Raw genomic sequence first — 25,810 nt, 5'->3', positions numbered from 1 at the left:
ATTTACTTCCACTTTTAGAACATTTTTTTCATTTTTATTGAAAATAAATGCCTTTCTGATGTGATAGGAAAAGGGAGAATAACGAGTTCAGCACATGGCGGATTCGAACCCAGTAAATCGCATCACAAGTTAATTCTCCTCACCCAACACATTACTGCCTACACCACCGGAGACACAAGAATATGCATTGATTTTAACCTGGTCTGACATTGGTGGGTGGCACTACTGTAAAAGTGCACTTAGTAATAGATACTCCGAATAAACTTGTTTTCCATTTGATTAAGATTATTTTAATTATCACACTGGCAGATATTGATAATTTTACTTAAGTAAAATGCACTTAAAGGGACAGTTCACCCAAAAATGAAAATTTGATGTTTATCTGCTTACCCCCAGCGCATCCAAAATGTAGGTGTCTTTGTTTCTTCGGTAGAACACAAATGATGAATTTTAACTCCAACCGTTGCCGTCTGTCAGTCAAATAATGGGAGTAAATGGGAACTTGGATCAATAAGAGTCGAAAAACCTTGCATAGACAAATACAAATTAAACCCTGCGGCTCGTGACGACACATTGATGTCCTAAGACACGAAACGATTGGTTTGTGCGAGAAACTGAACAGTATTTATATAATTTTTTACCTCTAATACACCTATGTCCAACTGCGTTCAGCACTCGCTTAGTGAGGTCTGATCGCGCTCTGACAGCAGCAGTGATCTCTCGCGCATATACTTTAATGAGCGCTAGACATCACTGCTGTTGTCAGTTCTGATGTTCATTCATGTTAAATTTGTGCTATAACTAGAAGAGATGATCAGTTCACATGCTGCTTGAACTTGCTTGAAGGTGCAACACATTAAACTGCCACAAAACTGTATTCATTCTTTGAATTTCTTAAAAATGACAAAATTTAAAAGCTAAAAGTAACCTGCTCTGTCTTGTATGTTGGTGCTTTGTCAGTGTCCTCTTTGCTTTGCAATGTATTTTTCACTGTTGAGAACATGATGTGTGGCGTGAGAGCGGCATGGCTTATCGGACTTAGCAACAGTAACTAAGAGGGGAGGGTCTTTGCAAAAAGTTAATTGCAATTTCAAATCATTTAAATCTTTCTGGACTCGGCCGGACTCGACTCGGTCTCGAGTCTGACTCTGCCCCTTTTGGATTTGAACTTGATTGGTTAAGGACTTGGACTCAAATCGGACACAACAAAGGTGGACTCTGACCCAACACTTCTCTGTAAAATGTAAATCTCTTTGATTTTGACCACTACATGATGATTGAATCATCAATAAGTAATCAATTTCGTCTAACCAAAATTTCTTTTGCTATTTTTGCTAAAACAAATGTGCTTCAGAAACAAACAGTTCCAGCTGCCAGAGAAACATTAAAATAAAGAAGTCAAGGGTCAAGCGCCCAACTAAAGCAAACGCTCACCTCCATAACAGTGACTTCAAAATTTACTATTGTCAATAAAACATCAACATCTAAAAGTTTTGTATGAAAGAAATAGTCAAACTGGTTTGGAATAAGTAAAGATGCTGAGATCTAGACAGATCTGTTAGCATTTAATGTTCTGTTGTTGCTGGTCATGTTACAGTGTTTTCAGCTTATTTAAATAAGGAAATTTTACTTTACTGCCAGTCATTTGACCATTTTATCATCTGATTTGTATTAATTACAGATTATTTTTGTAATTTTACATACATTTGCTACATTTACAGAAAATACTGTATATAAATAGAGCCAAACAGAGAATGGGAAACAAAAGTGGGCTGCTTACACAAAACCTGCTCTGGGCCTGAACGGGCTAACCCACACTGGGCCATCATGGGCTTAAAGGGTCATGAAACCCCTGGCCAGAACACATTTTTTGAGCTGTGAACATATATGTATAGGCTGCACATCAGTGAAAACACTAAAGGTCTAAATAAAAAAATCAGTTTATGTCTGTTATTAATTAAGAAGAATTCTCAGAGAATCATGAAAAAAAAAAAAAAACTGTCTAACACTGCATTATTATCGTTAATTACAGTTTTTCTTGATTGTTTACACACATTTTCTGAAAGCATGCCTCATACTCTCAGAACTCTACACACAAATCAAAAAACACACACACAATGGGCAAAACCCCTAAATTCTCCTGCAAAATGAAACTTTACATTCAAAACAATGTTCTTTCTTCTCAAAATGGTATTTTGTTTTCAAATGACACACACAAACCATCATATGAATAGACATTTATAAGAACCAGTTGAACACTGATGTGCTCTATGTAAAACACTATGGTGAATGGAAAACACTTCTCCATTCATCATAATGACTTTGGTCTTTATTTGGTTCAGAGTTACACTTACTACAGACAGTACATACATAAGTGTGTTGTAAAATATTTGTAGTATATATATATATATATATATATATATATATATATATATATATATATATATATATATATATATATATATATATATATATATATATATATATATATATATATATATATATATATATATATATATATATATATATATATATATATATATATATATATACACACACACATATATATATATATATATATATATATATATATACATACATACATACATACATGTAATTGTAAAAATGTGTGACAGGTGTTTGCCCATGTGATGAGTCAGTGTGCATATTTGAATGGCAGTGTGTTCCTTGTGAAAACAAGTGATTTTTCTGCCCGAAAATTGTGCCAAATGCAGAGAATTGTGTGTAGTGTTTTGAAAAAAGTGTGTTTTAGAACTGCAATGTGAGTGTAAAGCAGGAATTGTGCTTGTAGTTTAGCAGAATTGGTTCAGGGGGTTGGTGCATGAGTTACATGTTGTGGTCATTGTGTCTCAAGTACCAATAATTTGTGTGTAAACAATTGAGAAAAACTGTAAAAGACAGTTCATGGTATAATGGATAGCCCAGCATTGTATTGAATATGAATCTTCAATTGAGATACATAATAGGTAGAATGTGTGCCAATTATTCATCAAGAGAGGCTTACAGGTAGGGACTGGTTTAATCAAGCTTAGCCTTGTTTTAAAATTGTCCATGTTGGTTCACTTCTCCACATGGTATTTGGTAATGTAGCTTTGCTTCGGAAGATCCAGTGGCGCAATCGGTAAGCGCGCGGTACTTATAAGGCATTACGTAGCAGAGCAATGCCGAGATTGTGAGTTCGAGCCTGACCTGGAGCATGGTTTTAGAAAGCAAGGGCTAACTTGAAAGATTGTTATTACAAAGAATCAACCTCATGTTTATAACGCTAGTAGGTATAATACCCACATGGTTGTTGGAAGTTGACACTGTTTCAGAAGCTCCAGTGGCGCAACTGGTCAGCGCGCGGTACTTATAAGGCAGTACGTAGCAGAGCAATGCCGAGGTTGTGAGTTCGAGCCTCACCTGGAGCATGGTTTTAGAAAGCAAATGACAATGTAGTAGCAAAAGCGTTCAAAGACTGACTTGAAAAATCGGCAGAACATTGCTTTGATGTCATTAATTAGAAGAATAATTAGCGAATGTTGCAAAAGACCTTTTTAACATTAGATGACTATCTTAAAGAAGTAGAATATTCAAGGACTAACTTGAAAGATTGTTTTGACACAGAGTCAACCTCATGATTATAGCGCTAGTAGGTATAATGCCCACATGGTTGTTGGAAGTTGACTCTGTTTCAGAAGCTCCTGTGGTGCAATCGGTCAGCGTGTGGTACTTATTAGGCAGTATGTAGCAGAGCAATGCCGAGGTTGTGAGTTTGAGCCTCACCTGGAGCATGGTTTTAGAAAGCAAGGTCTAACTTGAAAGATTGTTATTACAAAGAATAAACCTCATCTTTATAGCGTTAGTAGTTGTAATACCCACATGGTTGTTGGAAGTTGACGCTGTTACAGAATCTCCAGTGGGGCAATGGGTCAGCGCGCGGTTCTTATAAGGCAGTACGTAGCAGAGCAATGCCGAGGTTGTGAGTTCGAGCCTCACCTGGAGCATGGTTTTAGAAAGCAAATGATAATGTAGTAGCAAAAGCGTTCAAAGACTAACTTGAAAAATCGGCTGAACATTGCTTTGATGTCACCTGGAGCCTGGAGCATGCTTTTAGAAAGCAAAGGCTAACTTGAAAGATTGCTATTACAAAGAATCAACCTCATGTTTATAACGCTAGTAGGTATAATACCCACATGGTTGTTGGAAGTTGCCTCTGGTTCAGAAGCTCCAGTGGCGCAATCGGTCCGCGCGCGGTACTTATAAGGCAGTACGTAGCAGAGCAATGCCGAGGTTGTGAGTTCGAGCCTCACCTGGAGCATGGTTTTAGAAAGCAAGGGCTAACTTGAAAGATTGTTATTACAAAGAATCAACCTCATCTTTATAGCGCTAGTACTTATAATACCCACATGGTTGTTGGAAGTTGACGCTGTTACAGAAGCTCCAGTGGGGCAATTGGTCAGCGCGCGGTTCTTATAAGGCAGTACGTAGCAGAGCAATGCTGAGGTTGTGAGTTTGAGCCTCACCTGGAGCATTGTTTTAGAAAGCAAATGATAATATAGTAGCAAAAGCATTCAAAGACTGACTTGAAAGATTGGCTGAACATTGCTTTGATGTCATTAATTAGAAAAATAATTAGGGAATGTTGCAAAAGACCTTTTTAATATTGGATGACTATATTAAAGAAGTAGAATTTTCAAGGACTAACTTGAAACATTGTTTTGACACAGAGTCAACCTCATGATTATAGCGCTAGTAGGTATAATGGCCACATGGTTGTTGGAAGTTGACTCTGTTTCAGAAGCTCCAGTGGTGCAATCGCTCAGCGCGCGGTATTTATAAGGCAGTACGTGGCAGAGCAATGCCGAGGTTGTGAGTTCGAGCCTCACATGGAGCATGGTTTTAGAAAGCAAGGGCTAACTTCAAAGATTATTATTACAAAGAATAAAACTCATCTTTATAGTGCTAATAGGTATAATACCCACATGGTTATTGGAAGTTGACACTGTTTCTGAAGCTCCAGTGGCGCAATCGGTCAGTGCGCGGTACTTATAAGGCAGTACATAGCAGAGCAATGCCGAGGTTGTGAGCTCGAGCCTCACCTGGAGCATGGTTTTAGAAAGCAAATGAAAACATAGTAGCAAAAGCGTTCAAAGACTGACTTGAAAGATCGGCTGAACATTGCTTTGATGTCATTAATTAGAAGAATAATTAGGGAATGTTGCAAAAGACCTTTTTAACATTAGATGACTATCTTAAAGAAGTAGAATATTCAAGGACTAACTTGAAAGATTGTTATTACAAAGAATCAACCTCATGTTTATAACGCTAGTAGGTATAATATCCACATGGTTGTTGGAAGTTGACTCGGTTTCAGAAGCTCCAGTGGCGCAATCGGTCAGTGCGCGGTACTTATAAGGCAGTACGTAGCAGAGCAATGCCGAGGTTGTGAGTTCGAGCCTCACCTGGAGCATGGTTTTAGAAAGCAAGGGCTAACTTGAAAGATTGTTATTACAAAGAATCAACCTTATCTTTATAGCGCTAGTACTTATAATACCCACATGGTTGTTGGAAGTTGACGCTGTTACAGAAGCTCCAGTGGGGCAATTGGTCAGCGCACGGTTCTTATAAGGCAGTACGTAGCAGAGCAATGCTGAGGTTGTGAGTTCGAGCCTCACCTGGAGCATGGTTTTAGAAAGCAAATGATAACATATTAGCAAAAGCATTCAAAGACTGACTTGAAAGATCGGCTGAACATTGCTTTGATGTCATTAATTAGAAGAATAATTAGGGAATGTTGCAAAAGACCTTTTTAACATTAGATGACTATCTTAAAGAAGTAGAATATTCAAGGACTAACTTGAAAGATTGTTTTGACACAGAATCAACCTCATGATTATAACGCTAGTAGGTATAATGCCCACATGGTTATTAGTATTTGTCTTTGCTTCAGAAGCTCCAGCGACACAATATTTCAGCGCATGGTACTTATAAGGCAGTACGTAGCAGAGCAATGCTGAGGTTGTGAGTTCGAGCCTCACCTGGAGCATGGTTTTAGAAAGCAAGGGCTAACTTGAAAGATTGTTATTACAAGGAATCAACCTCATCTTCATAGCGCTAGTACTTATAATACCCACATGGTTGTTGGAAGTTGACGCTGTTACAGAAGCTCCAGTGGGGCAATTGGTCAGCGCACGGTTCTTATAAGGCAGTACGTAGCAGAGCAATGCTGAGGTTGTGAGTTCGAGCCTCACCTGGAGCATGGTTTTAGAAAGCAAATGATAACATATTAGCAAAAGCGTTCAAAGACTGACTTGAAAGATCGGCTGAACATTGCTTTGATGTCATTAATTAGAAGAATAATTAGGGAATGTTGCAAAAGACCTTTTTAACATTAGATGACTATCTTAAAGAAGTAGAATATTCAAGGACTAACTTGAAAGATTGTTTTGACACAGAATCAACCTCATGATTATAACGCTAGTAGGTATAATGCCCACATGGTTATTGGTATTTGTCTTTGCTTCAGAAGCTCCAGCGACACAATATTTCAGCGCATGGTACTTATAAGGCAGTACGTAGCAGAGCAATGCTGAGGTTGGGAGTTCGAGCCTCACCTGGAGCATGGTTTTAGAAAGCAAATGATAATATAGTAGCAAAAGCATTCAAAGACTGACTTGAAAGATTGGCTGAACATTGCTTTGATGACATTAATTAGAAAAATAATTAGGGAATGTTGCAAAAGACCTTTTTAATATTGGATGACTCTCTTAAAGAAGTAGAATTTTCAAGGACTAACTTGAAAGATTGTTTTTACACAGCGTCAACCTCATGATTATAGCGCTAGTAGGTATAATGCCCACATGGTTGTTGGAAGTTGACTCTGTTTCAGAAGCTCCAGTGGCGCAATCGGTCAGTGCGCGGTACTTATAAGGCAGTACGTAGCAGAGCAATGCCGAGGTTGTGAGTTCGAGCCTCACCTGGAGCATGTTTTTAGAAAGCAAGGTCTAACTTGAAAGATTGTTATTACAAAGAATCAACCTCATTGTTATAGCGCTAGTAGGTATAATGTCCACATGGTTGTTGGAAGTTGACACTGTTAAAGAAGCTCCAGTGGCGCAATCGGTCAGCGCGCGGTACTTATAAGGCAGTACGTAGCAGAGCAATGCCGAGGTTGTGAGTTCGAGCTTCACCTGGAGCATCTTTTTAGAAAGCAAGGGCTAACTTGAAAGATTGTTATTACAAAGAATCAACCTCATTGTTATAGCGCTAGTAGGTATCATGTCCGCATGGTTGTTGGAAGTTGATGCTGTTACAGAAGCTCCAGTGGCGTAATCGGTCAGCGCGCGGTACTTATAAGGCAGTACGTAGCAGAGCAATGCCGAGGTTGTGAGTTCGAGCCTCACCTGGAGCATGGTTTTAGAAAGAAAGGGCTAACTTGAAAGATTGTTATTACAAGGAATCAACCTCATCTTCATAGCGCTAGTACTTATAATACCCACATGGTTGTTGGAAGTTGACGCTGTTACAGAAGCTCCAGTGGGGAAATTGGTCAGCGCGCGGTTCTTATAAGGCAGTACGTAGCAGAGCAATGCTGAGGTTGTGAGTTCGAGCCTCACCTGGAGCATGATTTTAGAAAGCAAATGACAATATAGTAGCAAAAGCGTTCAAAGACTGACTTGAAAGATTGGCTGAACATTGCTTTGATGTCATTAATTAAAAAAATAATTAGGGAATGTTGCAAAAGACCTTTTTAAGATTGGTTGACTATCTTAAAGAAGTAGAATTTTCAAGGACTAACTTGAAAGATTGTTATTACAAAGAATCAACCTCATGTTTATAACGCTAGTAGGTATAATATCCACATGGTTGTTGGAAGTTGACTCGGTTTCAGAAGCTCCAGTGGCGCAATCGGTCAGCGCGCGGTACTTATAAGGCAGTACGTAGCAGAGCAATGCCGAGGTTGTGAGTTCGAGCCTCACCTGGAGCATGGTTTTAGAAAGCAAGGGCTAACTTGAAAGATTGTTATTACAAAGAATCAACCTTATCTTTATAGCGCTAGTACTTATAATACCCACATGGTTGTTGGAAGTTGACGCTGTTACAGAAGCTCCAGTGGGGCAATTGGTCAGCGCGCGGTTCTTATAAGGCAGTACGTAGCAGAGCAATGCTGAGGTTGTGAGTTCGAGCCTCACCTGGAGCATGGTTTTAGAAAGCAAATGATAATATAGTAGCAAAAGCATTCAAAGACTGACTTGAAAGATTGGCTGAACATTGCTTTGATGTCATTAATTAGAAAAATAATTAGGGAATGTTGCAAAAGACCTTTTTAATATTGGATGACTATCTTAAAGAAGTAGAATTTTCAAGGACTAACTTGAAAGATTGTTTTTACACAGCGTCAACCTCATGATTATAGCGCTAGTAGGTATAATGCCCACATGGTTGTTGGAAGTTGACTCTGTTTCAGAAGCTCCAGTGGCGCAATCGGTCAGCGCGCGGTACTTATAAGGCAGTACGTAGCAGAGCAATGCCGAGGTTGTGAGTTCGAGCCTCACCTGGAGCATGTTTTTAGAAAGCAAGGGCTAACTTGAAAGATTGTTATTACAAAGAATCAACCTCATTGTTATAGCGCTAGTAGGTATAATGTCCACATGGTTGTTGGAAGTTGACACTGTTAAAGAAGCTCCAGTGGCGCAATCGGTCAGCGCGCGGTACTTATAAGGCAGTACGTAGCAGAGCAATGCCGAAGTTGTGAGTTCGAGCCTCACCTGGAGCATGGTTTTAGAAAGCAAGGGCTAACTTGAAAGATTGTTATTACAAAGAATCAACCTTATCTTTATAGCGCTAGTACTTATAATACCCACATGGTTGTTGGAAGTTGACGCTGTTACAGAAGCTCCAGTGGGGCAATTGGTCAGCGTGCGGTTCTTATAAGGCAGTACGTAGCAGAGCAATGCTGAGGTTGTGAGTTCGAGCCTCACCTGGAGCATGGTTTTAGAAAGCAAATGATAATATAGTAGCAAAAGCATTCAAAGACTGACTTGAAAGATTGGCTGAACATTGCTTTGATGTCATTAATTAGAAAAATAATTAGGGAATGTTGCAAAAGACCTTTTTAATATTGGATGACTATCTTAAAGAAGTAGAATTTTCAAGGACTAACTTGAAAGATTGTTTTTACACAGAGTCAACCTCATGATTATAGCGCTAGTAGGTATAATGCCCACATGGTTGTTGGAAGTTGACTCTGTTTCAGAAGCTCCAGTGGCGCAATCGGTCAGCGCGCGGTACTTATAAGGCAGTACGTAGCAGAGCAATGCCGAGGTTGTGAGTTCGAGCCTCACCTGGAGCATGTTTTTAGAAAGCAAGGGCTAACTTGAAAGATTGTTATTACAAAGAGTCAACCTCATTGTTATAGCGCTAGTAGGTATAATGTCCACATGGTTGTTGGAAGTTGATACTGTCAAAGAAGCTCCAGTGGCGCAATCGGTCAGCGCGCGGTACTTATAAGGCAGTACGTAGCAGAGCAATGCCGAGGTTGTGAGTTCGAGCCTCACCTGGAGCATGTTTTTAGAAAGCAAGGGCTAACTTGAAAGATTGTTATTACAAAGAATCAACCTCATTGTTATAGTGCTAGTAGGTATAATGTCCACATGGTTGTTGGAAGTTGACACTGTTAAAGAAGCTCCAGTGGCGCAATCGGTCAGCGCGCGGTACTTATAAGGCAGTACGTAGCAGAGCAATGTCGAGGTTGTGAGTTCGAGCCTCACCTGGAGCATGGTTTTAGAAAGCAAGGGCTAACTTGAAAGATTGTTATTACAAAGAATCAACCTTATCTTTATAGCGCTAGTACTTATAATACCCACATGGTTGTTGGAAGTTGACGCTGTTACAGAAGCTCCAGTGGGGCAATTGGTCAGCGCGCGGTTCTTATAAGGCAGTACGTAGCAGAGCAATGCTGAGGTTGTGAGTTCGAGCCTCACTTGGAGCATGGTTTTAGAAAGCAAATGATAATATAGTAGCAAAAGCATTCAAAGACTGACTTGAAAGATTGGCTGAACATTGCTTTGATGTCATTAATTAGAAAAATAATTAGGGAATGTTGCAAAAGACCTTTTTAATATTGGATGACTATCTTAAAGAAGTAGAATTTTCAAGGACTAACTTGAAAGATTGTTTTTACACAGAGTCAACCTCATGATTATAGCGCTAGTAGGTATAATGCCCACATGGTTGTTGGAAGTTGACTCTGTTTCAGAAGCTCCAGTGGCGCAATCGGTCAGCGCGCGGTACTTATAAGGCAGTACGTAGCAGAGCAATGCCGAGGTTGTGAGTTCGAGCCTCACCTGGAGCATGTTTTAGAAAGCAAGGGCTAACTTGAAAGATTGTTATTACAAAGAGTCAACCTCATTGTTATAGCGCTAGTAGGTATAATGTCCACATGGTTGTTGGAAGTTGATACTGTCAAAGAAGCTCCAGTGGCGCAATCGGTCAGCGCGCGGTACTTATAAGGCAGTACGTAGCAGAGCAATGCCGAGGTTGTGAGTTCGAGCCTCACCTGGAGCATGGTTTTAGAAAGCAAGGGCTAACTTGAAAGATTGTTATTACAAAGAATCAACCTCATTGTTATAGCGCTAGTAGGTATCATGTCCGCATGGTTGTTGGAAGTTGATGCTGTTACAGAAGCTCCAGTGGCGCAATCGGTCAGCGCGCGGTACTTATAAGGCAGTACGTAGCAGAGCAATGCCGAGGTTGTGAGTTCGAGCCTCACCTGGAGCATGGTTTTAGAAAGCAAGGGCTAACTTGAAAGATTGTTATTACAAGGAATCAACCTCATCTTCATAGCGCTAGTACTTATAATACCCACATGGTTGTTGGAAGTTGACGCTGTTACAGAAGCTCCAGTGGGGCAATTGGTCAGCGCACGGTTCTTATAAGGCAGTACGTAGCAGAGCAATGCTGAGGTTGTGAGTTCGAGCCTCACCTGGAGCATGATTTTAGAAAGCAAATGACAATATAGTAGCAAAAGCGTTCAAAGACTGACTTGAAAGATTGGCTGAACATTGCTTTGATGTCATTAATTAAAAAAATAATTAGGGAATGTTGCAAAAGACCTTTTTAAGAGTGGTTGACTATCTTAAAGAAGTAGAATTTTCAAGGACTAACTTGAAAGATTGTTATTACAAAGAATCAACCTCATGTTTATAACGCTAGTAGGTATAATATCCACATGGTTGTTGGAAGTTGACTTGGTTTCAGAAGCTCCAGTGGCGCAATCGGTCAGCGCGCGGTACTTATAAGGCAGTACGTAGCAGAGCAATGCCGAGGTTGTGAGTTCGAGCCTCACCTGGAGCATGGTTTTAGAAAGCAAGGGCTAACTTGAAAGATTGTTATTACAAAGAATCAACCTTATCTTTATAGCGCTAGTACTTATAATACCCACATGGTTGTTGGAAGTTGACGCTGTTACAGAAGCTCCAGTGGGGCAATTGGTCAGCGCGCGGTTCTTATAAGGCAGTACGTAGCAGAGCAATGCTGAGGTTGTGAGTTCGAGCCTCACCTGGAGCATGGTTTTAGAAAGCAAATGATAATATAGTAGCAAAAGCATTCAAAGACTGACTTGAAAGATTGGCTGAACATTCCTTTGATGTCATTAATTAGAAAAATAATTAGGGAATGTTGCAAAAGACCTTTTTAATATTGGATGACTATCTTAAAGAAGTAGAATTTTCAAGGACTAACTTGAAAGATTGTTTTTACACAGAGTCAACCTCATGATTATAGCGCAAGTAGGTATAATGCCCACATGGTTGTTGGAAGTTGACTCTGTTTCAGAAGCTCCAGTGGCGCAATCGGTCAGCGCGCGGTACTTATAAGGCAGTACGTAGCAGAGCAATGCCGAGGTTGTGAGTTCGAGCCTCACCTGGAGCATGTTTTTAGAAAGCAAGGGCTAACTTGAAAGATTGTTATTACAAAGAATCAACCTCATTGTTATAGCGCTAGTAGGTATAATGTCCACATGGTTGTTGGAAGTCGACACTGTTAAAGAAGCTCCAGTGGCGCAATCGGTCAGCGCGCGGTACTTATAAGGCAGTACGTAGCAGAGCAATGCCGAGGTTGTGAGTTCGAGCCTCACCTGGAGCATGGTTTTAGAAAGCAAGGGCTAACTTGAAAGATTGTTATTACAAGGAATCAACCTCATCTTCATAGCGCTAGTACTTATAATACCCACATGGTTGTTGGAAGTTGACGCTGTTACAGAAGCTCCAGTGGGGCAATTGGTCAGCGCACGGTTCTTATAAGGCAGTACGTAGCAGAGCAATGCTGAGGTTGTGAGTTCGAGCCTCACCTGGAGCATGATTTTAGAAAGCAAATGACAATATAGTAGCAAAAGCGTTCAAAGACTGACTTGAAAGATTGGCTGAACATTGCTTTGATGTCATTAATTAAAAAAATAATTAGGGAATGTTGCAAAAGACCTTTTTAAGATTGGTTGACTATCTTAAAGAAGTAGAATTTTCAAGGACTAACTTGAAAGATTGTTATTACAAAGAATGAACCTCATGTTTATAACGCTAGTAGGTATAATATCCACATGGTTGTTGGAAGTTGACTCGGTTTCAGAAGCTCCAGTGGCGCAATCGGTCAGCGCGCGGTACTTATAAGGAAGTACGTAGCAGAGCAATGCCGAGGTTGTGAGTTCGAGCCTCACCTGGAGCATGGTTTTAGAAAGCAAGGGCTAACTTCAAAGATTGTTATTACAAAGAATAAAACTCATCTTTATAGCGCTAATAGTTATAATACCCACATGGTTATTGGAAGTTGACACTGTTTCTGAAGCTCCAGTGGCGCAATCGGTCAGCGCGCGGTACTTATAAGGCAGTACGTAGCAGAGCAATGCCGAGGTTGTGAGTTCGAGCCTCACCTGGAGCATGTTTTTAGAAAGCAATTTCTAACTTGAAAGATTGTCATTACAAAGAATCAACCTGACGTTTATAGCGCTAGTAGGTATAATACCCACATGGTTGTTGGAAGTTGACACTGTTAAAGAAGCTCCAGTGGCGCAATCGGTCAGCGCGCGGTACTTGTAAGGCAGTACGTAGCAGAGCAATGCCGAGGTTGTGAGTTCGAGCCTCACCTGGAGCGTGGTTTTAGAAAGCAAGGGCTAACTTCAAAGATTGTTATTACAAAGAATAAAACTCATCTTTATAGCGCTAATAGTTATAATACCCACATGGTTATTGGAAGTTGACACTGTTTCTGAAGCTCCAGTGGCGCAATTGGTCAGTGCGCGGTACTTATAAGGCAGTACATAGCAGAGCAATGCTGAGGTTGTGAGTTCGAGCCTCACCTGGAGCATGGTTTTAGAAAGCAAATGATAACATATTAGCAAAAGCGTTCAAAGACTGACTTGAAAGATCGGCTGAACATTGCTTTGATGTCATTAATTAGAAGAATAATTAGGGAATGTTGCAAAAGACCTTTTTAATTTTGGATGACTATCTTAAAGAAGTAGAATATTCAAGGACTAACTTGAAAGATTGTTTTGACACAGAAAAATGCCCACATGGTTATTGGTATTTGTCTTTGCTTCAGAAGCTCCAGCGACACAATATTTCAGCGCATGGTACTTATAAGGCAGTACGTAGCAGAGCAATGCTGAGGTTGTGAGTTCGAGCCTCACCTGGAGCATGTTTTTAGAAAGCAAGGTCTAACTTGAAAATTGGTATTACAAAGAAACAACCTCATGGTTATAGCACTAGTAGGTATAATGCCCACATGGTTGTTGGAAGGTGGCTCTGTTTCAGAAGCTCCAGTGGCGCAATCGGTCAGCGCGCGGTACTTATAAGGCAGTACGTAGCAGAGCAATGCCGAGGTTGTTAGTTCGAGCCTCACCTGGAGCATGCTTTTAGAAAGCAAGGGCTAACTTGAAAGATTGTTATTACAAAGAATAACTCATCTTTATAGCGCTAGTACTTATAATACCACATGGTTGTTGGAAGTTGACACTGTTAAAGAAGCTCCAGTGGCGCAATCGGTCAGCGCGCGGTACTTATAAGGCAGTACGTAGCAGAGCAATGCCGAGGTTGTGAGTTCGAGCCTCACCTGGAGCGTGGTTTTAGAAAGCAAGGGCTAACTTCAAAGATTGTTATTACAAAGAATAAAACTCATCTTTATAGCGCTAATAGTTATAATACCCACATGGTTATTGGAAGTTGACACTGTTTCTGAAGCTCCAGTGGCGCAATTGGTCAGTGCGCGGTACTTATAAGGCAGTACATAGCAGAGCAATGCTGAGGTTGTGAGTTCGAGCCTCACCTGGAGCATGGTTTTTAGAAAGCAATTGCTAACTTGAAAGATTGTCATTACAAAGAATCAACCTCATTGTTATAGCGCTAGTAGGTATCATGTCCGCATGGTTGTTGGAAGTTGATGCTGTTACAGAAGCTCCAGTGGCGCAATCGGTCAGCGCGCGGTACTTATAAGGCAGTACGTAGCAGAGCAATGCTGAGGTTGTGAGTTCGAGCCTCACCTGGAGCATGTTTTTAGAAAGCAAGGTCTAACTTGAAAAATTGGTATTACAAAGAAACAACCTCATGGTTATAGCACTAGTAGGTATAATGTCCACATGGTTGTTGGAAGTTGGCTCTGTTTCAGAAGCTCCAGTGGCGCAATCGGTCAGCGCGCGGTACTTATAAGGCAGTACGTAGCAGAGCAATGCCGAGGTTGTGAGTTCGAGCCTCACCTGGAGCATGTTTTTTAGAAAGCAATTGCTAACTTGAAAGATTGTCATTACAAAGAATCAACCTGATGTTTATAGCGCTAGTAGGTATAATACCCACATGGTTGTTGGAAGTTCACTCTGTTTCAGAAGCTCCAGTGGCGCAATCGGTCAGCGCGCGGTACTTATAAGGCAGTACGTAGCAGAGCAATGCCGAGGTTGTGAGTTCGAGCCTCACCTGGAGCATGGTTTTAGAAAGCAAGGGCTAACTTGAAAGATTGTTATTACAAAGAATCAACCTTATCTTTATAGCGCTAGTACTTATAATACCCACATGGTTGTTGGAAGTTGACGCTGTAACAGAAGCTCCAGTGGGGCAATTGGTCAGCGCGCGGTTCTTATAAGGCAGTACGTAGCAGAGCAATGCTGAGGTTGTGAGTTCGAGCCTCACCTGGAGCATGGTTTTAGAAAGCAAATGATAATGTAGTAGCAAAAGCATTCAAAGACTGACTTGAAAGATTGGCTGAACATTGCTTTGATGTCATTAATTAGAAAAATAATTAGGGAATGTTGCAAAAGACCTTTTTAATATTGGATGACTATCTTAAAGAAGTAGAATTTTCAAGGACTAACTTGAAAGATTGTTTTTACACAGAGTCAACCTCATGATTATAGCGCTAGTAGGTATAATGCCCACATGGTTGTTGGAAGTTGGCTCTGTTTCAGAAGCTCCAGTGGCGCAATCGGTCAGCGCGCGGTACTTATAAGGCAGTACGTAGCAGAGCAATGCCGAGGTTGTGAGTTCGAGCCTCACCTGGAGCATGTTTTTAGAAAGCAAGGGCTAACTTGAAAGATTGTTATTACAAAGAATCAACCTCATTGTTATAGCGCTAGTACTTATAATACCCACATGGTTGTTGGAAGTTGACACTGTTAAAGAAGCTCCAGTGGCGCAATCGGTCAGCGCGCGGTACTTATAAGGCAGTACGTAGCAGAGCAATGCCGAGGTTGTGAGTTCGAGCCTCACCTGGAGCGTGGTTTTAGAAAGCAAGGGCTAACTTCAAAGATTGTTATTACAAAGAATAAAACTCATCTTTATAGCGCTAATAGTTATAATACCCACATGGTTATTGGAAGTTGACACTGTTTCTGAAGCTCCAGTGGCGCAATTGGTCAGTGCGCGGTACTTATAAGGCAGTACATAGCAGAGCAATGCTGAGGTTGTGAGTTCGAGCCTCACCTGGAGCATGGTTTTAGAAAGCAATTGCTAACTTGAAAGATTGTCATTACAAAGAATCAACCTCATTGTTATAGCGCTAGTAGGTATCATGTCCGCATGGTTGTTGGAAGTTGATGCTGTTACAGAAGCTCCAGTGGCGCAATCGGTCAGCGCGCGGTACTTATAAGGCAGTACGTAGCAGAGCAATGCTGAGGTTGTGAGTTCGAGCCTCACCTGGAGCATGTTTTTAGAAAGCAAGGTCTAACTTGAAAAATTGGTATTACAAAGAAACAACCTCATGGTTATAGCACTAGTAGGTATAATGTCCACATGGTTGTTGGAAGTTGGCTCTGTTTCAGAAGCTCCAGTGGCGCAATCGGTCAGCGCGCGGTACTTATAAGGCAGTACGTAGCAGAGCAATGCCGAGGTTGTGAGTTCGAGCCTCACCTGGAGCATGTTTTTAGAAAGCAATTGCTAACTTGAAAGATTGTCATTACAAAGAATCAACCTGATGTTTATAGCGCTAGTAGGTATAATACCCACATGGTTGTTGGAAGTTGACTCTGTTTCAGAAGCTCCAGTGGCGCAATCGGTCAGCGCGCGGTACTTATAAGGCAGTACGTAGCAGAGCAATGCCGAGGTTGTGAGTTCGAGCCTCACCTGGAGCATGGTTTTAGAAAGCAAGGGCTAACTTGAAAGATTGTTATTACAAAGAATCAACCTTATCTTTATAGCGCTAGTACTTATAATACCCACATGGTTGTTGGAAGTTGACGCTGTTACAGAAGCTCCAGTGGGGCAATTGGTCAGCGTGCGGTTCTTATAAGGCAGTACGCAGCAGAGCAATGCTGAGGTTGTGAGTTCGAGCCTCACCTGGAGCATGGTTTTAGAAAGCAAATGATAATATAGTAGCAAAAGCATTCAAAGACTGACTTGAAAGATTGGCTGAACATTGCTTTGATGTCATTAATTAGAAAAATAATTAGGGAATGTTGCAAAAGACCTTTTTAATATTGGATGACTATCTTAAAGAAGTAGAATTTTCAAGGACTAACTTGAAAGATTGTTTTTACACAGAGTCAACCTCATGATTATAGCGCTAGTAGGTATAATGCCCACATGGTTGTTGGAAGTTGACTCTGTTTCAGAAGCTCCAGTGGCGCAATCGGTCAGCGCGCGGTACTTATAAGGCAGTACGTAGCAGAGCAATGCCGAGGTTGTGAGTTCGAGCCTCACCTGGAGCATGTTTTTAGAAAGCAAGGGCTAACTTGAAAGATTGTTATTACAAAGAATCAACCTCATTGTTATAGCGCTAGTAGGTATAATGTCCACATGGTTGTTGGAAGTTGACACTGTTAAAGAAGCTCCAGTGGCGCAATTGGTCAGCGCGCGGTACTTATAAGGCAGTACGTAGCAGAGCAATGCCGAGGTTGTGAGTTCGAGCCTCACCTGGAGCATGGTTTTAGAAAGCAAGGGCTAACTTCAAAGATTGTTATTACAAAGAATAAAACTCATCTTTATAGCGCTAATAGTTATAATACCCACATGGTTATTGGAAGTTGACACTGTTTCTGAAGCTCCAGTGGCGCAATTGGTCAGTGTGCGGTACTTATAAGGCAGTACATAGCAGAGCAATGCTGAGGTTGTGAGTTCGAGCCTCACCTGGAGCATGGTTTTAGAAAGCAAATGATAACATATTAGCAAAAGCGTTCAAAGACTGACTTGAAAGATTGGCTGAACATTGCTTTGATGTCATTAATTAGAAGAATAATTAGGGAATGTTGCAAAAGACCTTTTTAATATTGGATGACTATCTTAAAGAAGTAGAATATTCAAGGACTAACTTGAAAGATTGTTTTGACACAGAATCAACCTCATGATTATAACGCTAGTAGGTATAATGCCCACATGGTTATTGGTATTTGTCTTTGCTTCAGAAGCTCCAGCGACACAATATTTCAGCGCATGGTACTTATAAGGCAGTACGTAGCAGAGCAATGCTGAGGTTGTGAGTTCGAGCCTCACCTGGAGCATGTTTTTAGAAAGCAAGGTCTAACTTGAAAAATTGGTATTACAAAGAAACAACCTCATGGTTATAGCACTAGTAGGTATAATGCCCACATGGTTGTTGGAAGTTGGCTCTGTTTCAGAAGCTCCAGTGGCGCAATCGGTCAGCGCGCGGTACTTATAAGGCAGTACGTAGCAGAGCAATGCCGAGGTTGTTAGTTCGAGCCTCACCTGGAGCATGCTTTTAGAAAGCAAGGGCTAACTTGAAAGATTGTTATTACAAAGAATCAACCTCATTGTTATAGCGCTAGTAGGTATAATGTCCACATGGTTGTTGGACATTGACACTGTTAAAGAAGCTCCATTGGCGCAATCGGTCAGCGCGCGGTACTTATAAGGCAGTACGTAGCAGAGCAATGCCGAGGTTGTGAGTTCGAGCCTCACATGGAGCATGTTTTTAGAAAGCAAGGGCTAACTTGAAAGATTGTTATTACAAAGAATCAACCTCATTGTTATAGCGCTAGTAGGTATCATGTCCGCATGGTTGTTGGAAGTTGATGCTGTTACAGAAGCTCCAGTGGCGCAATCGGTCAGCGCGCGGTACTTATAAGGCAGTACGTAGCAGAGCAATGCTGAGGTTGTGAGTTCGAGCCTCACCTGGAGCATGTTTTTAGAAAGCAAGGTCTAACTTGAAAAATTGGTATTACAAAGAAACAACCTCATGGTTATAGCACTAGTAGGTATAATGTCCACATGGTTGTTGGAAGTTGGCTCTGTTTCAGAAGCTCCAGTGGCGCAATCGGTCAGCGCGCGGTACTTATAAGGCAGTACGTAGCAGAGCAATGCCGAGGTTGTGAGTTCGAGCCTCAGCTGGAGCATGTTTTTAGAAAGCAATTGCTAACTTGAAAGATTGTCATTACAAAGAATCAACCTGATGTTTATAGCGCTAGTAGGTATAATACCCACATGGTTGTTGGAAGTTGACTCTGTTTCAGAAGCTCCAGTGGCGCAATCGGTCAGCGCGCGGTACTTATAAGGCAGTACGTAGCAGAGCAATGCCGAGGTTGTGAGTTCGAGCCTCACCTGGAGCATGGTTTTAGAAAGCAAGGGCTAACTTGAAAGATTGTTATTACAAAGAATCAACCTTATCTTTATAGCGCTAGTACTTATAATACCCACATGGTTGTTGGAAGTTGACGCTGTTACAGAAGCTCCAGTGGGGCAATTGGTCAGCGTGCGGTTCTTATAAGGCAGTACGTAGCAGAGCAATGCTGAGGTTGTGAGTTCGAGCCTCACCTGGAGCATGGTTTTAGAAAGCAAATGATAATATAGTAGCAAAAGCATTCAAAGACTGACTTGAAAGATTGGCTGAACATTGCTTTGATGTCATTAATTAGAAAAATAATTAGGGAATGTTGCAAAAGACCTTTTTAATATTGGATGACTATCTTAAAGAAGTAGAATTTTCAAGGACTAACTTGAAAGATTGTTTTTACACAGAGTCAACCTCATGATTATAGCGCTAGTAGGTATAATGCCCACATGGTTGTTGGAAGTTGACTCTGTTTCAGAAGCTCCAGTGGCGCAATCGGTCAGCGCGCGGTACTTATAAGGCAGTACGTAGCAGAGCAATGCCGAGGTTGTGAGTTCGAGCCTCACCTGGAGCATGTTTTTAGAAAGCAAGGGCTAACTTGTAAGATTGTTATTACAAAGAATGAACCTCATTGTTATAGCGCTAGTAGGTATAATGTCCACATGGTTGTTGGAAGTTGACGCTGTTTCAGAAGCTCCAGTGGCGCAATCGGTCAGCGCGCGGTCCTTATAAGGCAGTACGTAGCAGAGCAATGCCGAGGTTGTGAGTTCGAGACTCACCTGGAGCATGTTTTTAGAAAGCAAGGGGTAACTTGAAAGATTGTTATTACAAGGAATCAACCTCATCTTCATAGCGCTAGTACTTATAATACCCACATGGTTGTTGGAAGTTGACGCTGTTACAGAATCTCCAGTGGGGCAATTGGTCAGCGCGCGGTTCTTGTAAGGCAGTACGTAGCAGAGCAATGCTGAGGTTGTGAGTTCGAGCCTCACCTGGAGCATGGTTTTAGAAAGCAAATGACAATATAGTAGCAAAAGCGTTCAAAGACTGACTTGAAAGATTGGCTGAACATTGCTTTGATGTCATTAATTAAAAAAATAATTAGGGAATGTTGCAAAAGACCTTTTTAAGATTGGATGACTATCTTAAAGAAGTAGAATTTTCAAGGACTAACTTGAAAGATTGTTATTACAAAGAATCAACCTCATGTTTATAACGCTAGTAGGTATAATATCCACATGGTTGTTGGAAGTTGATTCGGTTTCAGAAGCTCCAGTGGCGCAATCGGTTAGCGCGCGGTACTTATAAGGCAGTACGTAGCAGAGCAATGCCGAGGCTGTGAGTTCGAGCCTCACCTGGAGCGTGGTTTTAGAAAGCAAGGGCTAACTTGAAAGATTGTTATTACAAAGAATCAACCTCATCTTTATAGCGCTAGTACTTATAATACCCACATGGTTGTTGGAAGTTGACGCTGTTACAGAAGCTCCAGTGGGGCAATTGGTCAGCGCGCGGTTCTTATAAGGCAGTACGTAGCAGAGCAATGCTGAGGTTGTGAGTTCAAGCCTCACCTGGAGCATGGTTTTAGAAAGCAAATGATAATATAGTAGCAAAAGCATTCAAAGACTGACTTGAAAGATTGGCTGAACATTGCTTTGATGTCATTAATTAGAAAAATAATTAGGGAATGTTGCAAAAGACCTTTTTAATATTGGATGACTATCTTAAAGAAGTAGAATTTTCAAGGGCTAACTTGAAAGATTGTTTTGACACAGAGTCAACCTCATGATTATAGCGCTAGTAGGTATAATGCCCACATGGTTGTTGGAAGTTGACTCTGTTTCAGAAGCTCCTGTGGCGCAATCTGTCAGCGCGCGGTACTTATAAGAGAATCTTTCTGTACTTTCTCAGAGAATCATGCAAAAGACCTGTCTAACACTGCATGGTTATCATTAATTAAAAGAAAGTTCAAGGTATAATGGATAGCCCAGTATTGTATTGAATATGAATCTTCAATTGAGGTACATAATAGGTAGAATGTGTGCCAATTATTCATCAAGAGAGCCTTTCATGTAGGGACTGGTGTAATCAAGCTTAGCCTTGTTTTAAAATAGTCCATTTTGGTTTGCTTCTCCACATGGTATTTGGTAATGTAGCTTTGCTTCAGAAGCTCCAGTGGTGCAATCGGTCAGCGCGCAGTGCTTGGGCTTTAAGAAGAATTCTCAGAGAATCATGCAAAAGATCTGTCTAACACTGCGTGATTATCGTTAATTAAAAGTGAGCCTATAGCATTCAAGGGCTATTCAATTCAATTCAATTCACATTTACTTGTATAACGCTTTTCACGATACATATCATTTCAAAGCAGCTTTACAGAGAATGCATGTCAACATTACAGTTTAAAGAATGCAGTTAGCAAATAATGTAATAATTTAGGCAATTAATTTACAATCACTGTTAGCAGTTCAACTGAACGTAGAAGCAATGAGCTCCTGAAAAATGAATTCTATTAACCATAATTAGGATATAGAATTTTGGGAATGTGCATGTTGATCCAGATGATTGCGTCTTCTGAAGTCCTCGCAGGAGTTGGCACCGTCTCTTCATAGGAGTTGGTCATCTGAGGTCTTCTTAAGAGGCTGGATCCAAACTGAAGCTGAAGTCCTCTCTAGTCACCTCGGGACGGGTGTCCCGAGGCAAAACAGAAAAGCAAATGGAGAATAATTAGCGTAGCTGCTGTTCATAACATTAAGCAAAGATAGTCATGTGCAATTGATCTGATATGAGATGCATTATGTGAATGCTTGGCTAAAGAGATGTGTCTTTAATCTAGATTTAAACTGGGTGAGCGAGTCTGAGCCCCGAACATTATCAGGAAGGCTATTCCAGAGTTTCGGAGCCAAATGTGAAAACGTTCTCCCTCCTTTAGTGGACTTAGCTATCCTAGGTACAACCAGAAGTCCAGAGTTTTGTGATCTTAAAGAGCGTGAAGGATTGTAGGGTGATAGAAGATCGGTTAAGTACACAGGAGCTAAACCTTTTAGAGCCTTATAGGTCATTAGCAATACTTTATAATCAATACAGAGCTTAATAGGTAACCAGTGTAGAGATGATAAAATTGGTGTTATATGATCATATTTTCTTGACCTGGTAAGAACTCTAGCAGCTGCATTTTGTACTAATTGTAGCTTATTTATTGAGGAAGCAGGACAACCAGCTAATAATGCATTACAGTAATCTAGTCGAGATGTCATGAAACTAACTTTTCTGCATCAGAAATAGATAACATATTCCGAATCTTAGCAATGTTTCTGAGGTGGAAGAAGGCTGTTTTTGTAACATATGAAATATGATTTTCAAAGGACAAGTTGCTGTCTAATAAAACACCCAGGTCTTTAACTGTCGAGGATGGAGTAACAGTACATCCTTCTAAATGCAGATTGTAGTCTGAGAGATTCTGTGTACAGGTTTTTGGCCCAATAAGTAATAATTCAGTCTTATCTGAATTTAATAGAAGAAAATTACTAGTCATCCAATGTTTTACTTCTTTAATACATTCTGTCAGATTGGATAATTTAGAGATTTCATCTGGTTGTGTTGAAATATATAACTGAGTATCATCGGCATAGCAGTGGAAACTAATTCCATGTTTTCTTATAATATTGCCGAGTGGCAGCATGTAGATTGAAAATAGCAGAGGGCCTAACACTGATCCTTGCGGCACGCCATAGTTTACTATCGTGATCTTAGATTTTTCCCCGTTTATATAAACAAAATTGTGACGGTCTGATAGGTACGATCTAAACCACCGCAATGCCTGTCCCTGAATACCAGTGTAATTTTGTAGTCGATCTAGGAGTATTTTATGATCTATAGTGTCGAACGCAGCACTGAGATCAAGTAACACTAGTATTGAGACACAGCCCTGGTCAGAAGCTAGAAGTAAGTCGTTTGTAATTTTAACGAGCGCAGTTTCTGTGCTATGATGAGATCTGAATCCTGACTGAAATTTTTCATAGATAGCGTTTTTTTGCAAGAAGGAGCATAATTGGACCGACACTACTTTTTCTAGTATTTTAGACATAAATGGAAGATTTGAGATGGGTCTGTAATTTGCTAATACGTTTGGATCTAATTGTGGTTTCTTAATGAGAGGCTTAATAACTGCTAGCTTGAACGGTCGTGGGACGTGACCTAGAGATAGAGACGAGTTGATAATATTGAGAAGAGGCTGTTCTGCTACAGTTAACAATTCTTTCAGTAGTTTAGTGGGTATTGGATCTAATAAACATGTTGTTGGTTTAGACGCAGTGATAAGTTTATTTAGCTCTTCCTGTCCTATAGTTGTAAAGCACTGCAACTGTTCTTGAGGGGCGATAATTGAGGCTGAATCATAAAAATCTGTCAAAGGTTGTACATTTACAATTGTATTTCTGATACTTTCGATTTTCTCAGTAAAGAAATTCATAAAGTCATCACTACTAAATTGTAATGAAACATTTTGTTCTGGTGATATCTGTTTATTTGTTAATCTAGCTACTGTACTAAATAAGAACCGTGGATTGTTTTGGTTATTCTCTATGAGTTTGCGGAGATGCTCGGCTCTGGGTGCTTTTAGAGTCTTTCTATAACGAGACGAACTTTCTTTCCACGCGATTCTGAAGACCTCTAAACAAGTTTGTCTCCATTTGCATTCTAGATTGCGAGTTTCTTTTTTGATAGCGCGAGTAATACTGTTGTACCAAGGTACAGTATTTTTCTCTCTAACCTTTTTTAATCTCATCGGTGCAACAGTATCTAATGTACTAGTGAAAATGGTGCACATGCTGCTAGTCATTTTCTCGAGATCATTTGTGTGTTTAGGTACAATTAGCAGCTGAGACAGATCAGGCAGTTTATTTGTGAATTTATCTATAGTTGTCGGGAGAATTGTTCTGCCTAGTCGATATTGCGGAGCAATTTGACAAATATCATCAGTATGCAGTACGCATGTTACAAGGTAGTGATCAGAGACGTCATCACTTTGCGGTAGAATTTTTTTGTACAATCACGTAGTTTCCATTAAATTACATTAAATTTGTCCCAAATTGTTAGGGTACATGATGTCTTCGGAAAGAGTGTGTATAGACAAGAAGAGTGTATATAGACATTTTTCAATTATGTATTTGTCTCTCGATTTGCGGATTGAACATGCTTGATATAGAAAGATATAATAATTTATACAACAGTTCATTCTGGTTCTCAAATGTGATTGGGTTAGAGCCTTTCCAGCCATGCTATATTCTACCAGTATCACCATGGAACCGTTTCACCGTTTGTATCACTCCGTTTGCAGCATTTCTCACAGTGAGTGTCATGGCAGACGAGCAAATCCATCCATAATTTTACAAATACTACTGTTTTTGTGTCACATAATGTACTTTTAAGAGTTGTTTTTAGGTAAGAATGTAATTTATTAGACCTCAAATATGCAACTTATATATAAACACAGCGCCTATTTGACAATTTGCTTAGACGTTTTTTTTTAGATGTGAACTCCTGGCCGTCATCAAGCGCTCATCTACACACCAAGAACAGCTTTATCTTGTCCAGTCCTTCAGGAATTTGCCACTGGTTCTTATGCAGATAGTGTTTAAACATGAGGTGTAATTCATTTTGGGTATATCAAACACGCAATCTTTGGTCTTATTAATCTATTACTTGCTCCAGAGCTAATAGATTTGGCTAAGTTAAGTTAAGTTTCATAATTTTATATTTTTATTTAAAGGCAGGGTAGGCGATTTATTCCAGAAACATTTTTGTTATGGTGGTTGAAATTCTCTTCACTTCCTGATAACAACAATCACTAAGTGGTCTAAATGTCTTTATATGTATATTGTCTGTGGAAGGCGGAGGACCATAAAATGTGTGCCCAATCATTGCATTCGGTCTGAATGTCATCACTGCGTATTTAAGTACCTGTCTGTGTTCTGTTCTTGGTCCAGTATTGTTTGTGTTCATTGATACATGCTCAAGTGTTAGCTGTCTATTTAGATTTATCTAATAAACCTAGTGTTATACTATCTTCATTTTTGTCTTCCTTTGGGATTTAAGCATTAAAAACGGTCAGTTGAACAACACAATCAACTCTCACAAAGATGTGTTCTGTGTCCTTTCGGGTTCTTTCAAGGTAGCCTGGCAAGACCGGTCTCCACGAGAATGCAAGTCCGTTTTTTTTTCCCTTTTAATTTTTAAATTGAGAAACAGCCTGGGAGTTATCTTGGACATGTACATGCTCAGTGCATTATGGGTATTAAAGTTTTCCTACCCATTTGGCAAAAAAAAGCCCCTTTTCTCTGTTTTCTCTAATCAGTTAACACCGATTTAAATTTATTTTTTTTTATTTTTCGTTGCATTTACACCACACAAGCAGCCAAGTTTTATTGAAAGTCCATTTTGGCAGCTGTGAACTGCCCCTTTAAGAAACAATTTAGCTCAAGCCGTGTTGTTCTGTGGCTTTGGTAGAGAATGGACTTCTGAGAAGAGCTCCTCAAATGTTGTATTTCCAGAATCAATCTTCCAACACATATAAATCAAAGTTGTTGTTCTTTTTCGCCTATATTTCTGCTTGTGCTTTCTAACTTTGAAACTTTGTATTACAACATTTTCTGTTTTACTTTTTCCTTATGAATTGATTATGCTGTAGTATTCCTCATTCATGATTTGTTGATAAAATCATGTGCTAAATGAATGCATCTAAATGTTACATGCACACACTCATGGACATACA

At 40.2% G+C, this 25,810-nt stretch overlaps 32 non-coding genes across 32 annotated transcripts; all 32 read left to right on the top strand.

Moving 5' to 3' along the window:
• The first annotated feature begins 3,337 nt into the window (after nucleotides 1-3,337).
• On the top strand, nucleotides 3,338-3,431 carry trnai-uau. The gene is made up of 2 exons: nucleotides 3,338-3,375; nucleotides 3,396-3,431. It is a non-coding gene; the product is annotated as a tRNA-Ile (tRNA).
• Nucleotides 3,432-7,320: 3,889 nt separating this feature from the next.
• trnai-uau lies at nucleotides 7,321-7,414 on the top strand. The gene is made up of 2 exons: nucleotides 7,321-7,358; nucleotides 7,379-7,414. It is a non-coding gene; the product is annotated as a tRNA-Ile (tRNA).
• Nucleotides 7,415-7,896: 482 nt separating this feature from the next.
• Nucleotides 7,897-7,990, top strand: trnai-uau. The gene is made up of 2 exons: nucleotides 7,897-7,934; nucleotides 7,955-7,990. It is a non-coding gene; the product is annotated as a tRNA-Ile (tRNA).
• Nucleotides 7,991-8,472: 482 nt separating this feature from the next.
• trnai-uau lies at nucleotides 8,473-8,566 on the top strand. Its single transcript has 2 exons — nucleotides 8,473-8,510; nucleotides 8,531-8,566. It is a non-coding gene; the product is annotated as a tRNA-Ile (tRNA).
• A 695-nt stretch (nucleotides 8,567-9,261) lies between these two features.
• trnai-uau lies at nucleotides 9,262-9,355 on the top strand. Its single transcript has 2 exons — nucleotides 9,262-9,299; nucleotides 9,320-9,355. It is a non-coding gene; the product is annotated as a tRNA-Ile (tRNA).
• A 119-nt stretch (nucleotides 9,356-9,474) lies between these two features.
• On the top strand, nucleotides 9,475-9,568 carry trnai-uau. The gene is made up of 2 exons: nucleotides 9,475-9,512; nucleotides 9,533-9,568. It is a non-coding gene; the product is annotated as a tRNA-Ile (tRNA).
• Nucleotides 9,569-9,687: 119 nt separating this feature from the next.
• trnai-uau lies at nucleotides 9,688-9,781 on the top strand. Its single transcript has 2 exons — nucleotides 9,688-9,725; nucleotides 9,746-9,781. It is a non-coding gene; the product is annotated as a tRNA-Ile (tRNA).
• A 482-nt stretch (nucleotides 9,782-10,263) lies between these two features.
• Nucleotides 10,264-10,357, top strand: trnai-uau. The gene is made up of 2 exons: nucleotides 10,264-10,301; nucleotides 10,322-10,357. It is a non-coding gene; the product is annotated as a tRNA-Ile (tRNA).
• A 118-nt stretch (nucleotides 10,358-10,475) lies between these two features.
• On the top strand, nucleotides 10,476-10,569 carry trnai-uau. The gene is made up of 2 exons: nucleotides 10,476-10,513; nucleotides 10,534-10,569. It is a non-coding gene; the product is annotated as a tRNA-Ile (tRNA).
• A 119-nt stretch (nucleotides 10,570-10,688) lies between these two features.
• On the top strand, nucleotides 10,689-10,782 carry trnai-uau. Its single transcript has 2 exons — nucleotides 10,689-10,726; nucleotides 10,747-10,782. It is a non-coding gene; the product is annotated as a tRNA-Ile (tRNA).
• A 482-nt stretch (nucleotides 10,783-11,264) lies between these two features.
• trnai-uau lies at nucleotides 11,265-11,358 on the top strand. Its single transcript has 2 exons — nucleotides 11,265-11,302; nucleotides 11,323-11,358. It is a non-coding gene; the product is annotated as a tRNA-Ile (tRNA).
• Nucleotides 11,359-11,840: 482 nt separating this feature from the next.
• trnai-uau lies at nucleotides 11,841-11,934 on the top strand. Its single transcript has 2 exons — nucleotides 11,841-11,878; nucleotides 11,899-11,934. It is a non-coding gene; the product is annotated as a tRNA-Ile (tRNA).
• A 119-nt stretch (nucleotides 11,935-12,053) lies between these two features.
• On the top strand, nucleotides 12,054-12,147 carry trnai-uau. The gene is made up of 2 exons: nucleotides 12,054-12,091; nucleotides 12,112-12,147. It is a non-coding gene; the product is annotated as a tRNA-Ile (tRNA).
• A 482-nt stretch (nucleotides 12,148-12,629) lies between these two features.
• On the top strand, nucleotides 12,630-12,723 carry trnai-uau. Its single transcript has 2 exons — nucleotides 12,630-12,667; nucleotides 12,688-12,723. It is a non-coding gene; the product is annotated as a tRNA-Ile (tRNA).
• A 119-nt stretch (nucleotides 12,724-12,842) lies between these two features.
• On the top strand, nucleotides 12,843-12,936 carry trnai-uau. The gene is made up of 2 exons: nucleotides 12,843-12,880; nucleotides 12,901-12,936. It is a non-coding gene; the product is annotated as a tRNA-Ile (tRNA).
• Nucleotides 12,937-13,055: 119 nt separating this feature from the next.
• Nucleotides 13,056-13,149, top strand: trnat-ugu. Its single transcript has 2 exons — nucleotides 13,056-13,093; nucleotides 13,114-13,149. It is a non-coding gene; the product is annotated as a tRNA-Thr (tRNA).
• Nucleotides 13,150-14,023: 874 nt separating this feature from the next.
• On the top strand, nucleotides 14,024-14,117 carry trnai-uau. Its single transcript has 2 exons — nucleotides 14,024-14,061; nucleotides 14,082-14,117. It is a non-coding gene; the product is annotated as a tRNA-Ile (tRNA).
• Nucleotides 14,118-14,450: 333 nt separating this feature from the next.
• On the top strand, nucleotides 14,451-14,544 carry trnai-uau. The gene is made up of 2 exons: nucleotides 14,451-14,488; nucleotides 14,509-14,544. It is a non-coding gene; the product is annotated as a tRNA-Ile (tRNA).
• Nucleotides 14,545-14,663: 119 nt separating this feature from the next.
• Nucleotides 14,664-14,757, top strand: trnai-uau. Its single transcript has 2 exons — nucleotides 14,664-14,701; nucleotides 14,722-14,757. It is a non-coding gene; the product is annotated as a tRNA-Ile (tRNA).
• Nucleotides 14,758-14,877: 120 nt separating this feature from the next.
• Nucleotides 14,878-14,971, top strand: trnai-uau. Its single transcript has 2 exons — nucleotides 14,878-14,915; nucleotides 14,936-14,971. It is a non-coding gene; the product is annotated as a tRNA-Ile (tRNA).
• Nucleotides 14,972-15,453: 482 nt separating this feature from the next.
• trnai-uau lies at nucleotides 15,454-15,547 on the top strand. Its single transcript has 2 exons — nucleotides 15,454-15,491; nucleotides 15,512-15,547. It is a non-coding gene; the product is annotated as a tRNA-Ile (tRNA).
• A 119-nt stretch (nucleotides 15,548-15,666) lies between these two features.
• trnai-uau lies at nucleotides 15,667-15,760 on the top strand. The gene is made up of 2 exons: nucleotides 15,667-15,704; nucleotides 15,725-15,760. It is a non-coding gene; the product is annotated as a tRNA-Ile (tRNA).
• Nucleotides 15,761-16,092: 332 nt separating this feature from the next.
• trnai-uau lies at nucleotides 16,093-16,186 on the top strand. Its single transcript has 2 exons — nucleotides 16,093-16,130; nucleotides 16,151-16,186. It is a non-coding gene; the product is annotated as a tRNA-Ile (tRNA).
• Nucleotides 16,187-16,305: 119 nt separating this feature from the next.
• trnai-uau lies at nucleotides 16,306-16,399 on the top strand. Its single transcript has 2 exons — nucleotides 16,306-16,343; nucleotides 16,364-16,399. It is a non-coding gene; the product is annotated as a tRNA-Ile (tRNA).
• A 119-nt stretch (nucleotides 16,400-16,518) lies between these two features.
• trnai-uau lies at nucleotides 16,519-16,612 on the top strand. The gene is made up of 2 exons: nucleotides 16,519-16,556; nucleotides 16,577-16,612. It is a non-coding gene; the product is annotated as a tRNA-Ile (tRNA).
• A 482-nt stretch (nucleotides 16,613-17,094) lies between these two features.
• Nucleotides 17,095-17,188, top strand: trnai-uau. Its single transcript has 2 exons — nucleotides 17,095-17,132; nucleotides 17,153-17,188. It is a non-coding gene; the product is annotated as a tRNA-Ile (tRNA).
• Nucleotides 17,189-17,307: 119 nt separating this feature from the next.
• trnai-uau lies at nucleotides 17,308-17,401 on the top strand. The gene is made up of 2 exons: nucleotides 17,308-17,345; nucleotides 17,366-17,401. It is a non-coding gene; the product is annotated as a tRNA-Ile (tRNA).
• A 908-nt stretch (nucleotides 17,402-18,309) lies between these two features.
• On the top strand, nucleotides 18,310-18,403 carry trnai-uau. Its single transcript has 2 exons — nucleotides 18,310-18,347; nucleotides 18,368-18,403. It is a non-coding gene; the product is annotated as a tRNA-Ile (tRNA).
• A 119-nt stretch (nucleotides 18,404-18,522) lies between these two features.
• Nucleotides 18,523-18,616, top strand: trnai-uau. The gene is made up of 2 exons: nucleotides 18,523-18,560; nucleotides 18,581-18,616. It is a non-coding gene; the product is annotated as a tRNA-Ile (tRNA).
• A 332-nt stretch (nucleotides 18,617-18,948) lies between these two features.
• trnai-uau lies at nucleotides 18,949-19,042 on the top strand. The gene is made up of 2 exons: nucleotides 18,949-18,986; nucleotides 19,007-19,042. It is a non-coding gene; the product is annotated as a tRNA-Ile (tRNA).
• A 482-nt stretch (nucleotides 19,043-19,524) lies between these two features.
• Nucleotides 19,525-19,618, top strand: trnai-uau. Its single transcript has 2 exons — nucleotides 19,525-19,562; nucleotides 19,583-19,618. It is a non-coding gene; the product is annotated as a tRNA-Ile (tRNA).
• A 695-nt stretch (nucleotides 19,619-20,313) lies between these two features.
• trnai-uau lies at nucleotides 20,314-20,407 on the top strand. Its single transcript has 2 exons — nucleotides 20,314-20,351; nucleotides 20,372-20,407. It is a non-coding gene; the product is annotated as a tRNA-Ile (tRNA).
• The last annotated feature ends 5,403 nt before the right edge of the window (nucleotides 20,408-25,810 follow it).

The sequence above is a fragment of the Megalobrama amblycephala genome, linkage group LG24 (genome assembly GCF_018812025.1).
Source record: "Megalobrama amblycephala isolate DHTTF-2021 linkage group LG24, ASM1881202v1, whole genome shotgun sequence".
NCBI lineage: Eukaryota > Metazoa > Chordata > Actinopteri > Cypriniformes > Xenocyprididae > Megalobrama > Megalobrama amblycephala.
Note: the sequence above shows the minus strand (reverse complement) of the source record. Positions and strands in the feature narration are given on the sequence as shown.